The sequence below is a fragment of the Lissotriton helveticus genome, chromosome 5_1 (assembly GCF_964261635.1).
Source record: "Lissotriton helveticus chromosome 5_1, aLisHel1.1, whole genome shotgun sequence".
Taxonomy (NCBI): Eukaryota; Metazoa; Chordata; class Amphibia; order Caudata; family Salamandridae; genus Lissotriton; species Lissotriton helveticus.
Window position 1 is genome coordinate 1,649,385,874 of NC_136065.1, and position 14,316 is coordinate 1,649,400,189.

A 14,316-nucleotide genomic window follows, 5' to 3' on the forward strand; every position below is an offset into this window, starting at 1 on the left:
TACTCCTAAAGTTTCAGCCATCTCAAGTGTATGACTGTTGACATATGTCTGCCCCACAGAGACAGATCACATCTCAGTTAAAAAAAAAAAAAATGATTAAAAGAAGTTCAGATAAGGTAAGCATAACATATCATAAACACATGTTACATAAAAATGAATTCAAATATTCTAAAGAAAAGAAATAGGTATAAAGCATCGCAAAAGAGAAAAGAATGAAGGTATAAAGAAGAGAGAAAAAGAAGAGAAAAAGAAAAGAGAGAAGGACAGTAAAAGAAAAATGCAATATGCTATATGCTATAAGCACGACTAATAACTATAACAAAGTACAGCTGAAAAGGTATATACTATACATAACACACACAATGAAAACAGATGTAATTCCGAAATGCAATTATAAAGTAACAACATGTATTAAATTTAAACAATATGAAACATCAAGGCATCCTCACGGAGGCTTAGAAACTTCTTGTTGCAGAGGAGAAATAGGCAAAGAATGTCTGGCACTATCATCAAACAAGGTGGTAACAGGTTCCCATAACATTTTTCGTTTCGTCGCCATGGACAATGGATAAACATAAGTCGTATCTAGCCTGTGATTATAACAGACTGCATACCACCATGCCTATTAAGATATTTTGGTAAAGTCTTTCCAATTTTTGGTAATTTGTTGAAAAGCAACTGCTAACAATAGATCTATAATTCTGGTATCCATATTGCAGTGTTTCCAAATAGGAGAGACACTCCCCAGGAAAATGTGCGAGACGGAAAAGGGGTGTGTGGAGAGAATAATTTTGTTAATCTGGGACCATACTTGCGTCCAAAAGGTGCGCACTAAGGAGCATTCAAAAAGCATGTGAAAAAGATCTGCTCCGGGCTTAGCACACGACCAGAGACAGATCACTTCTAATAAGTGAGTTCTCTATCTGTCACTGATTGCGGACATACTAACTAGAGCTATCAGTATGGTCATAAATGTGATAATACTCTTATGTTCTCAAATCAAAATGGAGTTTTTCCTACTTCCAAGAAAAGTGTCTTAAGCATGCTCTTCAATTTGTGCACGCATGTAGTCATTCAAATGCAACTGCATTTCCATACAGAGTCTCAAAATCATAGATATCTTCATACCGCAGTAAGAATACATGAAGCAATTTACATACTGCAGGAAGGCTGGCCTTGTAGCTCAGTGGCAGAGCACTGGTCTTGTAAACCAGGGGTCATGAGTTCAGGCCTCATCAGGGCCTTTTTATATGTGAGTTTCTGTATGTTGTTTCCAAGTCATTCTTTCTAGGAGTCACACATTGTCTTAAGTTTGCTTATTGACAAGCTTCCCTTTCCTGCTTTCATCGTATCAAGAAGACTTCATGAAAACCATTGAACCATAAACTATTGCCTCACCCCTTCCGATCGCCTGACAAACGCCTGACAAATGCCATTCTCACCCCGCCGGGCAAGCCCTGCCGGGCAAAGCCAAATAAGCCAAGCATATTTGAAGTTCCTTTGAAAGTCAGAGCGAGGACTATGACCTCTGTTCCGACTGAGTCTGCATCCACAGAAAGGATGAAATAAGGATCTAGAAATTTCACCAAGGAGATGTGAACTTCATCCCCCTTAAAATACTTTTCCTCCCAGATGCCCCGGCTCTTAGTCAAATGAGGTTAATCTTCAAAACCCCACCCCCACTAACCATAAATATCCGACTCTCCTGCTGTCCATTCAAATGATACAAGGTATCTTGTACATAGAGAGAATGTTAGAAAAAGCAGAATCGCTTCATAGATTTGGTGACCTTGGATGGTTGGGCTGGATAAAGAAGTGAACCTGATTTCGGGAAAAGGAGTATCGTGCTGGGGATGAGGAAAAGAGAACATGGACCACATTCACAAGTTAGAGAAATAAATGTAATAGGTTGAATGGTTTTAAAAAGTTAACTTTGAGCATGAATTGTGTTTTTTAAACTGCAAAGAATTAAAAAATCAATGTGGGATTGGAGGCACAATCTGAGCAGAAAGCACCATAATCTGCTATGGTGCAACTCTTATGTTGACTAGAAACATTAATATGATGACGCTCTTCTTTTGATATGTCTTTCAGTTAAATTGTATTGTAAGTAGCTGATACAGCACTGTTTGCAGCTCCTCAGTATATGGTTATCCCGTGACAACAGTGTTTTCATCATATTTATTATTCTACAAATGTATTTTTAAATGCACTGATGTGGTGTTTGCATGCTATGCAAGACGGCACATCATGGAATGTTTATAAGGAGCATCGAATAGGATTGTGATATTTGCACCTGGAAGAGTCGGACACGCAGATCCTGAAAAGAAGTAAAGACTCTCTAGCAAGGGCCGTCTTTACCCTGAGTTTAATCTTTACTTTTAGTGAAATGGTTTATGAAAAACCAGTAAGCTGCTCCAGGTGATGCTCGAACTCACAACCTCGGCATGCCTCAATGCAAGTACTGCTGTATAAGTACCGCGCGCTAACCAATTGCGCCACTGGATATCACTGTTCTCATATCTCCCCAGTTGAGCCATCTAGAGCTGACCAAGTAGATACTGGCACTGCTCCCTTATTCACTGTGCAAGATCGACTCACATGCTAGCATGTTATCTTGACTATTAAAAACTACAGTCCTAATGGAACAGATTTGATAATTCTGCTATATCATGTGCTCTGTCTATTGAACACCACATACATTTGCCAGTTCTGACACAGTCTAGGAGAAACGTATGATTATTTGTAATTAGCACATAGTAAGAATTTCCTAAAAAATGAAACACAGTCTCCTAAGGCAGACGAGGTGGCCGAGTGGTTAAGGCGATGGACTGCTAATCCATTGTGCTCTGCACACGTGGGTTCGAATCCCACCTTCGTCGGAACGCCATCAGACACTCTTTTGAAGGTGGGCATGTCTCGTAGTACAATTACACTCTCTTTCAAGACACAGCCATAATCCACTAGAAGGGCCCAACTGACTATTCCATTTTGGCAATTATGTCAAATTAAGGGAAGTGTTTTGTGCTTAATTGAAATTAGATCTTTCATGAAGTGTCCAGAGGATTGCCTTTCCCTCACTCCTGGCCTTCTAACCAGTTTGGATAGATAGACTGATAAGAAAGCAGCTCTTACTCCTAAAGTTTCAGCCATCTCAAGTGTATGACTGTTGACATATGTCTGTCCCATAGAGACAGATCACTTCTAATAAGTGAGTTCTCTATCTGTCACTGATTGCGGACATACTAACTAGAGCTATCAGTATGGTCATAAATGTGAATACTCTTATGTTCTCAAATCAAAATGGAGTTTTTCCTACTTCCAAGAAAAGTGTCTTAAGCATGCTCTTCAATTTGTGCACGCATGTAGACATTCAAATGCAACTGCATTTCCATACAGAGTCTCAAAATCATAGATATCTTCATACCGCAGTAAGAATACATGAAGCGATTTACATCCTGCAGGCAGGCTGGCCTTGTAGCTCAGTGGCAGAGCACTGGTCTTGTAAACCAGGGGTCATGAGTTCAAGCCTCATCAGGGCCTTTTTATATTAGAGTTTCTGTATGTTGTTTCCAAGTCATTCTTTCTAGGAGTCACACATTGTCTTAAGTTTGCTTATTGACAAGCTTCCCTTTCCTGCTTTCATCGTATCAAGAAGACTTCATGAAAACCATTGAACCATAAACTATTGCCTCACGCCTGACAAACGCCTGACAAACGCCCTTCTCACCCCGCCGGGCAAAGCCAAATAAGCCATGCATATTTGTAGTTCCTTTGAAAGTCAGAGCGAGGACTATTACCTCTGTTCCGACTGAGTCTGCATCCACAGAAAGGATGAAATAAGGATCTAGAAATTTCACCAAGGAGATGTGAACTTCATCCCCCCTTAAAATACTATTCCTCCCACATGCCCCGGCTCTTAGTCAAATGAGGTTAAAATTCAAAACCCCACCCCCACTAACCATAAATATCCGACTCTCCTGCTGTCCATTCAAATGATACAAGGTATCTTGTACATAGAGAGAATGTGAGAAAAAGCAGAATACTATTCCTCCCACATGCCCCGGCTCTTAGTCAAATGAGGTTAAAATTCAAAACCCCACCCCCACTAACCATAAATATCCGACTCTCCTGCTGTCCATTCAAATGATACAAGGTATCTTGTACATAGAGAGAATGTGAGAAAAAGCAGAATCGCTTCATAGATTTGGTGACCTTGGAGGGGCGGCTGGATAAAGAAGTGAACCTGATTTCGGGAAAAGGAGTATCGTGATGGGGATGAGGAAAAGAGAACATGGACCACATTCACAAGTTAGAGAAATAAATGTAATAGGTTGAATGGTTTTAAAAAGATAACTTTGAGCATGAATTGTTTTTTTTAAACTGCAAAGAATTAAAAAATCAATGTGGTATTGGAGGCACAATCTGAGCAGAAAGCACCATAAGCTGCTATGGTGCAACTCAAATGTTGACCAGAAACATTAATATGATGACGTTCTTCTTTTGATATGTCTTTCAGTTAAATTGTATTGTAAGTAGCTGATACAGCACTGTTTGCAGCTCCTCAGTATATGGTTATCCCGTGACAACAATGTTTTCATCATATTTATTAATCTACAAATGTATTTTTAAATGCACTGATGTTGTGTTTGCATGCTATGCAAGACGGCACATCATGGAATGTTTATGAGGAGCATCAAATAGGATTGTGATATTTGCATCTGGAAGAGTCAAACACGCAGATCCTGAAAAGAAGTAAAGACTCTCTAGCAAGGGCCGTCTTTACCCTGAGTTTAATCTTTACTTTTAGTGAAATGGTTTATGAAAAACCAGTAAGCTGCACCAGGTGAGGCTCGAACTCACAACCTCGGCATGCCTCAACGCAAGTACTGCTGTATAAGTACCGCACGCTAACCCATTGCGCCACTGGAGCTCACTGTTCGCATATCTCCCCAGTTGAGCCATCTAGAGCTGACCAAGTAGATACTGGCACTGCTCCCTTATTCACTGTGCAAGATCGACTCACATGCTAGCATGTTATCATGACTATTAAAAACTACAGTCCTAATGGAACAGATTTGATAATTCTGCTATATCATGTGCTCGGATGTATGATTTTACAACGCATTCCGTTGTAACGCATGCCTTTACCACGCATGCGTTACAACGGAATGCAGTCACCACGCACGTCCTTTACCACGAAAATATCTTTTACACGCATACTTTTACAACGATTTTCGTTGTAAAAGTATGCATGTAAATGGTATTTTCATGTTAACGGATTTTCACCCTTTAAATGTACTTTTTTAATTGATCTCTCTGCTAGAACACCCGCTCATTCCTCCTTACCTCTCCTCGTTTTTCTGTGGTGACGTTGTACGTCATTAACAGGAAGCGGAATGTTTTTCCGTTTCCCCTTTAGACGCTGATCTCCTTCACATCTTTTTTCTCAAACAAATATGCGTCTTTTTCTTTTTAAACCCACGCTTTTATTTTGTTGGGGGGAGACCCCCCAAGCCCCCCCTTTGTTTTTTTTTTTTACTTTACAACACATGCCTTTACTACGTTTTTCGTAGTAAAGGTATGCATGGTAAAGGTTTCTCGTTGTAACCAGCATGCGTTGTAATGCATGCGTGGTTATGGTGTGCGTGGAAACGGCCGCGTTGTAGTGGCCGTTTCCCATGTGCTCTGTCTATTGAACACCACATACATTTGCCAGTTCTGACACAGTCTAGGAGAAACTTATGATTATTTGTAATTAGCACATAGTAAGAATTTCCTAAAAAATGAAACATAGGCACCTAAGGCAGACGAGGTGGCCGAGTGGTTAAGGCGATGGACTGCTAATCCATTGTGCTCTGCATGCGTGGGTTCGAATCCCACCTTCGTCGGAACGCCATCAGACACTCTTTTGAAGGTGGGCATGTCTCGTAGTACAATTACACTCTCTTTCAAGACACAGCCATAATCCACTAGAAGGGCCCAACTGACTATTCCATTTTGGCAATTATGTCAAATTAAGGGAAGTGTTTTGTGCTTAATTGAAATTAGATCTTTCATGAAGTGTCCAGAGGATTGCCTTTCCCTCACTCCTGGCCTTCTAACCAGTTTGGATAGATAGACTGATAAGAAAGCAGCTCTTACTCCTAAAGTTTCAGCCATCTCAAGTGTATGACTGTTGACATATGTCTGCCCCACAGAGACAGATCACTTCTAATAAGTGAGTTCTCTATCTGTCAATGATTGCGGACATTCTAATTACAGCTATCAGTATGGTCATAAATGTGAATACTCTTATGTTCTCAAATCAAAATGGAGTTTTTCCTACTTCCAAGAAAAGTTTCTTAAGCATGGTCTTTAATTTGTGCACGCATGTAGACATTCAAATGCAACTGCATTTCCATACAGAGTCTCAAAATCATAGATATCTTCATACCGCAGTAAGAATACATGAAGCGATTTACATACTGCAGGCAGGCCAGCCTTGTAGCTCAGCGGCAGAGCACTGGTCTTGTAAACCAGGGGTCATGAGTTCAAGCCTCATCAGGGCCTTTTTAGGTCTCGCCTGTCAATGCACATGCGCATTGAGCAGAGCGAGACTATAGGGCTTTAAACAAAGTTTACCTAACTGCGGCGATTTGGTGCTGTGCCCGTGGCTTTTAGGTCAATGCGCTTGCGCATTGACCTAAAATGCGCGTGCACATCACCAAATTGCCGTCTGTTCCCTCAGCCGCATTCCTCTCACACCTTTTGAAGTGAAGCTTAGCTTCACTTCAAAGGCCCCTGCTGCTTAACACCCTCTCCCCACTCCGCCCCCTCCCCTGCCCGCCATGTCGCATTTCTCCTCCCCCCCTTCTCTGCCTTCAATCCGTCTTGTTTTATAAGTGATGTAGGCGTAGGCGAATACATCACCAACAAGCACGTGTGTAAATTCCATTGTTTATAACAGCCTGTCTCTTTTTTCTTTTTTTTTAATTAGGTTTTATGCGGTTTTGTAGGTTTTGTTGCAGTAACTACTATATGCGCACTATTCACGTTTTGTTATTGCGCCTGTTTTGAACCATCCATGCGTCAGCCTTTGCAATGTTATCTCAGCCGAAACATTACTTAACAGCCACGTACACCACGGGTCCCACGCTGCACTCCTTCACAGAGCGTCACCCTCCCTGCATCTGTTGATGCCAAAAATAAACAGCAAGTAGACAAACATTCCACCCGCGTGCAAGGAGAGACTTGCACGATGGATTAAATGCATATGTAAATGCTTCTAAATGTTTGTACTTTTTTTTTTTGTTTTTTTACTAAATGCTGCCCAGACGCGAAGGCCGCTGGACTTCCTTGAAATAAACATCCTCTGTCTCCAGGGCTGTCTCTCAGGAAAGGGTCGCTTTAGACACCATAAATTGTGCTTGCTGCCCCCTCCCCGTACACTTAGCAGGCCCCACACGGCGGCCTGCAACAATGGCCTCACCCTCACCCTCACTCACCCTCAACCCCTCACCCTCAACCCCTCACCCTCACTCACCCTCACCCTCACTCACCCTCTACCCTCACCCTCACTCACCCTCAACCCCTCACCCTCACTCACCCTCACCCTCACTCACCCTCACCCTCACTCACCCTCAACCCCTCACCCTCACTCACCCTCACTCACCCTCACTCGCCCTCACCCTCACTCACCCTCACCCTCACTCACCCTCACTCACCCGCACCCTCACTCACCCACACCCTCACTCACCCTCACCCTCACCCACCCTCACCCTCACTCACCCTCAACCCTCACCCTCACTCACCCCCACCCTCCTCCCCTCACTCACCCTCAACCCCTCACCCTCACCCTCACTCACCCTCAACCACCCTCACCCACCCTCATCCTCACTCACCCTCACCCTCACTCACCCTCACTCACCCTCAACCCCTCACCCTCACTCACCCTCACCCACCCTCAGCCTCACTCACCCTCACCCTCAACCCCTCACCCTCACCCTCACTCACCCTCAACCCCTCACCCTCAACCCCTCACTCACCCTCACTCTCACTCACCCTCACCCCCTCACCCTCAACCCCTCACCCTCACTCACCCTCACTCACCCTCACCCTCACTCACCCTCAACCCCTCACCCTCACTCACCCTCACCCTCACTCACCCTCAACCCCTCACCCTCACTCACCCTCATCCCCTCAACCTCACTCACCCTCAACCCCTCACCCTCCCTCACCCTCACCCTCCCTCACCCTCCCTCACCCTCACCCTCACCCTCCCTCACCCTCCCTCACCCTCACTCACCCTCACTCACCCTCACTCACCCTCACCCTCACTCACCCTCACTCACCCTCACTCACCCTCACTCACCCTCACCCTCACTCACCCTCAACCCCTCACCCTCACTCACCCTCACTCACCCTCAACCCCTCACCCTCACTCACCCTCAACCCCTCACTCACCCTCAACCCCTCACCCTCACTCACCCTCAACCCCTCACCCTCACCCTCACTCACCCTCAACCCCTCACCCTCAACGCCTCACTCACCCTCACTCTCACTCACCCTCACTCACCCTCAACCCCTCACCCTCACTCACCCTCACCCTCACTCACCCTCCCTCACCCTCAACCCCTCACCCTCACTCACCCTCACCCTCACTCACCCTCAACCCCTCACCCTCACTCACCCTCAACCCCTCACCCTCACTCACCCTCAACCCCTCACCCTCACTCACCCTCAACCCCTCAGCCTCACTCACCCTCACTCACCCTCACTCACCCTCACCCTCACTCACCCTCACTCACCCTCACCCACCCTCACTCACCCTCACTCACCCTCACTCACTCACCCTCACTCACCCTCACTCACCCTCACCCTCACTCACCCTCACCCTCACTCACCCCACCCTCACTCACCCTCAACCCCTCACCCTCACTCACCCTCACTCACCCTCAACCCCTCACCCTCACTCACCTTCACCCACCCTCACCCTCACTCACCCTCAACCCCTCACCCTCACTCACCCTCAACCCCTCACTCACCCTCAACCCCTCACTCACCCTCACTCTCACTCACCCTCACTCCCCTTCAACCCCTCACCCTCACTCACCCTCACTCACCCTCACCCTCACTCACCCTCACCCTCACTCACCCTCAACCCCTCACCCTCACTCACCCTCAACCCCTCACCCTCACTCACCTTCACCCACCCTCACCCTCACTCACCCTCAACCCCTCACCCTCACTCACCCTCAACCCCTCACTCACCCTCAACCCCTCACTCACCCTCACTCTCACTCACCCTCACTCACCTTCAACCCCTCACCCTCACTCACCCTCACCCTCACTCACCCTAACCCTCACTCACCCTCACTCACCCTCACTCACCCTCACCCTCACTCACCCTCAACCCCTCACCCTCACCCTCACTCACCCTCACCCTCACTCACCCTCACCCTCACTCACCCTCAACCCCTCACCCTCAACCCCTCACCCTCACTCACCCTCAACCCCTCACCCTCACTCACCTTCACCCACCCTCACCCTCACTCACCCTCAACCCCTCACCCTCACTCACCCTCAACCCCTCACTCACCCTCAACCCCTCACTCACCCTCACTCTCACTCACCCTCACTCACCTTCAACCCCTCACTCACTCACCCTCACTCACCCTCACTCACCCTCACTCACCCTCACCCTCACTCACCCTCACTCACCCTCACCCTCACTCACCCTCAACCCCTCACCCTCACTCACCCTCACTCACCCTCAACCCCTCACCCTCACTCACCTTCACCCACCCTCACCCTCACTCACCCTCAACCCCTCACCCTCACTCACCCTCAACCCCTCACTCACCCTCAACCCCTCACTCACCCTCACTCTCACTCACCCTCACTCACCTTCAACCCCCTCACCCTCACTCACCCTCACTCACCCTCTCCCTCACTCACCCTAACCCTCACTCACCCTCACTCACCCTCACTCTCACTCACCCTCACTCACCTTCAACCCCTCACCCTCCCTCACCCTCACCCTCCCTCACCCCCCCTCACCCTCACCCTCCCTCACCCTCCCTCACCCTCATTCACCCTCACTCACCCTCACTCACCCTCACTCACCCTCACCCTCACTCACCCTCACTCACCCTCACTCACCCTCACCCTCACTCACCCTCAACCCCTCACCCTCACTCACCCTCACTCACCCTCACTCACCCTCACTCACCCTCACCCTCACTCACCCTCAACTCCTCACCCTCACTCACCCTCAACCCCTCACCCTCACTCACCCTCACCCTCACTCACCCTCAACCCCTCACCCTCAACCCCTCACCCTCACTCACCCTCACCCTCACTCACCCTCAACCCCTCACCCTCACTCACCCTCACCCTCACTCACCCTCAACCCCTCACCCTCACTCACCCTCACTCACCCTCACTCACCCTCACTCATCACCCTCACTCACCCTCACTCACCCTCAACCTCACTCACCCTCACCCTCACTCACCCTCACCCTCACTCACCCTCACCCTCACTCACCCTCAACTCCTCACCCTCACTCACCCTCAACCCCTCACCCTCACTCACCCTCACCCTCACTCACCCTCAACCCCTCACCCTCAACCCCTCACCCTCACTCACCCTCACCCTCACTCACCCTCAACCCCTCACCCTCACTCACCCTCACCCTCACTCACCCTCAACCCCTCACCCTCACTCACCCTCACTCACCCTCACTCACCCTCACTCATCACCCTCACTCACCCTCACTCACCCTCAACCTCACTCACCCTCACCCTCACTCACCCTCACCCTCACTCACCCTCACCCTCACTCTCCCTCACTCACCCTCACCCTCACTCACCCTCAACCCCTCACCCTCACCCTCACTCACCCTCAACCCCTCACCCTCACCCTCACTCAACCCCTCACCCTCACCCTCACCAACCCTCAACCCCTCACTCACCCTCACTCTCACTCACCCTCACTCACCCTCAACCCCTCACCCTCACTCACCCTCACCCTCACTCACCCTCACCCTCACTCACCCTCAACCCCTCACCCTCACTCACCCTCAACCCCTCACCCTCACCCTCACCCTCAACCCCTCACCCTCACTCACCCTCAACCCCTCACCCTCACCCTCACTCACCCTCACTCACCCTCACCCTCACCCTCACTCACCCTCACTCCCCCTCACCCTCACTCACCCTCACTCACCCTCACCCTCACCCTCACTCACCCTCAACCCCTCACCCTCACTCACCCTCACCCTCACTCACCCTCAACCCCTCACCCTCACTCACCCTCAACCCCTCACCCTCACCCTCACTCACCCTCAACCCCTCACCCTCAACCCCTCACCCTCACTCACCCTCACCCTCACTCACCCTCAACCCCTCACCCTCAACCCCTCACCCTCACTCACCCTCACAACACATATTGTGTTACAATAGGTGTCACATTTGCGATAGATAAAACTATTGGCATTGTAAATAACAAAGCTATTAATTCGCTATTTTAAAAACAAGCACATACATAAAAAATGTGTCCTTTACAATACCAATAGCTCAAACTTTCCTAATGCGAGACATATTGCATTGCTGTGCTTCTCTCCCCTGCTGCACTCTCCTGCTCTCTAGAGATGTAGCATAACGACCAGAGCTGCCATATAAGTCACGTACATACAAAACATGTTGCATTCCAAATGCTATAGGTGTCACATTCGCGAAAGTTATAACTATTGGCATTGTAAATGACAAAGCCATCAATTTAGCAATTTTAACAACGAAAAAATAAATAAATTATGTCATTTACAAGACCAATAACTACAACTTTTCTAATGCGAGACCTATTGCATTCCAACCCCACTCATCCACGCAACGCCACTCACACACGCAACGCCACTCACACACGCAACGCCACTCACACACGCAACGCCACTCACACACGCAACGCCACTCACACACGCAATGCCACTCACACACGCAACGCCACTCACACACACAATGCCACTCACACACACGCCACTCACACACGCCACTCATCCACGTAACGCCACTCATCCACGCAACGCCACTCATCCACGCAACGCCACTCATCCACGCAACGCCACTCATCCACGCATCGCCACTCATCCATTTGCAAAACGAAAAATGTCAAACTCTTCTATTGCGAGACCTATTGCATTTTCAATGCTTGTTATATGTGAGTTTCTGTATGTCGTTTCCAAGTCATTCTTTCTAGGAGTCACACCTTGTCTTAAGTTTGCTTATTGACAAGCTTCCCTTTCCTGCTTTCATCGTATCAAGAAGACTTCATGAAAACCATTGAACCATAAACTATTGCCTCACCCCTTCCGATCGCCTGACGAACGCCTGACAAACGCCATTCTCACCCCGCCGGGCAAAGCCAAATAAGCCATGCATATTTGAAGTTCCTTTGAAAGTCAGAGCGAGGACTATGACCTCTGTTCCGACTGAGTCTGCATCCACAGAAAGGATGAAATAAGGATCTAGAAATTTCACCAAGGAGATGTGAACTTCATCCCCCTTAAAATACTTTTCCTCCCAGATGCCCCGGCTCTTAGTCAAATGAGGTTAATCTTCAAAACCCCACCCCCACTAACCATAAATATCCGACTCTCCTGCTGTCCATTCAAATGATACAAGGTATCTTGTACATAGAGAGAATGTGAGAAAAAGCAGAATCGCTTCATAGATTTGGTGACCTTGGAAGCGTCGGCTGGATAAAGAAGTGAACCTGATTTCGGGAAAAGGAGTATCGTGATGGGGATGAGGAAAAGAGAACATGGACCACATTCACAAGTTAGAGAAATAAATGTAATAGGTTGAATGGTTTTAAAAAGTTAACTTTGAGCATGAATTGTTTTTTTAAACTGCAAAGAATTAAAAAATCAATGTGGGATTGGAGGCACAATCGGAGCAGAAAGCACCATAGGCTGCTATGGTGCAACTCTTATGTTGACTAGAAACATTAATATGATGACGCTCTTCTTTTGATATGTCTTTCAGTTAAATTGTATTGTAAGTAGCTGATACAGCACTGTTTGCAGCTCCTCAGTATATGGTTATCCCGTGACAACAATGTTTTCATCATATTTATTATTCTACAAATGTATTTTTAAATGCACTGATGTGGTGTTTGCATGCTATGCAAGACGGCACATCATGGAATGTTTATAAGGAGCATCGAATAGGATTGTGATATTTGCAACTGGAAGAGTCGGACACGCAGATCCTGAAAAGAAGTAAAGACTCTCTAGCAAGGGCCGTCTTTACCCTGAGTTTAATCTTTACTTTTAGTGAAATGGTTTATGAAAAACCAGTAAGCTGCTCCAGGTGAGGCTCGAACTCACAACCTCGGCATACCTCAATGCAAGTACTGCTGTAGAAGTACCGCGCGCTAACCGATTGCGCCACTGGAGTTCACTGTTCTCATATCTCCCCAGTTGAGCCATCTAGAGCTGACCAAGTAGATACTGGCACTGCTCCCTTATTCACTGTGCAAGATCGACTCACATGCTAGCATGTTATCATGACTATTAAAAACTACAGTCCTAATGGAACAGATTTGATAATTCTGCTATATCATGTGCTCTGTCTATTGAACACCACATACAATTGCCAGTTCTGACACAGTCTAGGAGAAACTTATGATTATTTGTAATTAGCACATAGTAAGAATTTCCTAAAAAACGAAACATCATCACCTAAGGCAGACAAGGTGGCCGAGTGGTTAAGGCGATGGACTGCTAATCCATTGTGCTCTGCACGCGTGGATTCGAATCCCACCTTCGTCGGAATGCCATCAGACACTCTTTTGAAGGTGGGCATGTCTCGTAGTACAATTACACTCTCTTTCAAGACACATCCATAATCCACTAGAAGGGCCCAACTGACTATTCCATTTTGGCAATTATGTCAAATTAAGGGAAGTGTTTTGTGCTTAATTGAAATTAGATCTTTCATGAAGTGTCCAGAGGATTGCCTTTCCCTCACTCCTGGCCTTCTAACCAGTTTGGATAGATAGACTGATAAGAAAGCAGCTCTTACTCCTAAAGTTTCAGCCATCTCAAGTGTATGACTGTTGGCATATGTCTGCCCCACAGAGACAGATCACTTCTAATAAGTGAGTTCTCTATCTGTCACTGATTGCGGACATACTAACTAGAGCTATCAGTATGGTCATAAATGTGAATACTCTTATGTTCTCAAATCAAAATGGAGTTTTTCCTACTTCCAAGAAAAGTGTCTTAAGCATGCTCTTCAATTTGTGCACGCATGTAGACATTCAAATGCAACTGC

General features: G+C 47.1%; 8 non-coding genes across 8 annotated transcripts; 6 read left to right on the top strand and 2 right to left on the bottom strand.

The window, feature by feature from the left end:
* The first annotated feature begins 1,172 nt into the window (after positions 1-1,172).
* On the top strand, positions 1,173-1,244 carry TRNAT-UGU (transfer RNA threonine (anticodon UGU)). The gene has a single exon. It is a non-coding gene; the product is annotated as a tRNA-Thr (tRNA).
* A 1,556-nt stretch (positions 1,245-2,800) lies between these two features.
* TRNAS-GCU (transfer RNA serine (anticodon GCU)) lies at positions 2,801-2,882 on the top strand. Its single transcript has one exon. It is a non-coding gene; the product is annotated as a tRNA-Ser (tRNA).
* Positions 2,883-3,471: 589 nt separating this feature from the next.
* On the top strand, positions 3,472-3,543 carry TRNAT-UGU (transfer RNA threonine (anticodon UGU)). The gene has a single exon. It is a non-coding gene; the product is annotated as a tRNA-Thr (tRNA).
* A 1,295-nt stretch (positions 3,544-4,838) lies between these two features.
* TRNAI-UAU (transfer RNA isoleucine (anticodon UAU)) lies at positions 4,839-4,933 on the bottom strand. Its single transcript has 2 exons — positions 4,896-4,933; positions 4,839-4,874 (listed from the first exon to the last, which is right to left on the bottom strand). It is a non-coding gene; the product is annotated as a tRNA-Ile (tRNA).
* Positions 4,934-5,809: 876 nt separating this feature from the next.
* On the top strand, positions 5,810-5,891 carry TRNAS-GCU (transfer RNA serine (anticodon GCU)). The gene has a single exon. It is a non-coding gene; the product is annotated as a tRNA-Ser (tRNA).
* Positions 5,892-6,480: 589 nt separating this feature from the next.
* Positions 6,481-6,552, top strand: TRNAT-UGU (transfer RNA threonine (anticodon UGU)). The gene has a single exon. It is a non-coding gene; the product is annotated as a tRNA-Thr (tRNA).
* Positions 6,553-13,342: 6,790 nt separating this feature from the next.
* On the bottom strand, positions 13,343-13,437 carry TRNAR-UCU (transfer RNA arginine (anticodon UCU)). The gene is made up of 2 exons: positions 13,400-13,437; positions 13,343-13,378 (listed from the first exon to the last, which is right to left on the bottom strand). It is a non-coding gene; the product is annotated as a tRNA-Arg (tRNA).
* Positions 13,438-13,729: 292 nt separating this feature from the next.
* On the top strand, positions 13,730-13,811 carry TRNAS-GCU (transfer RNA serine (anticodon GCU)). Its single transcript has one exon. It is a non-coding gene; the product is annotated as a tRNA-Ser (tRNA).
* The last annotated feature ends 505 nt before the right edge of the window (positions 13,812-14,316 follow it).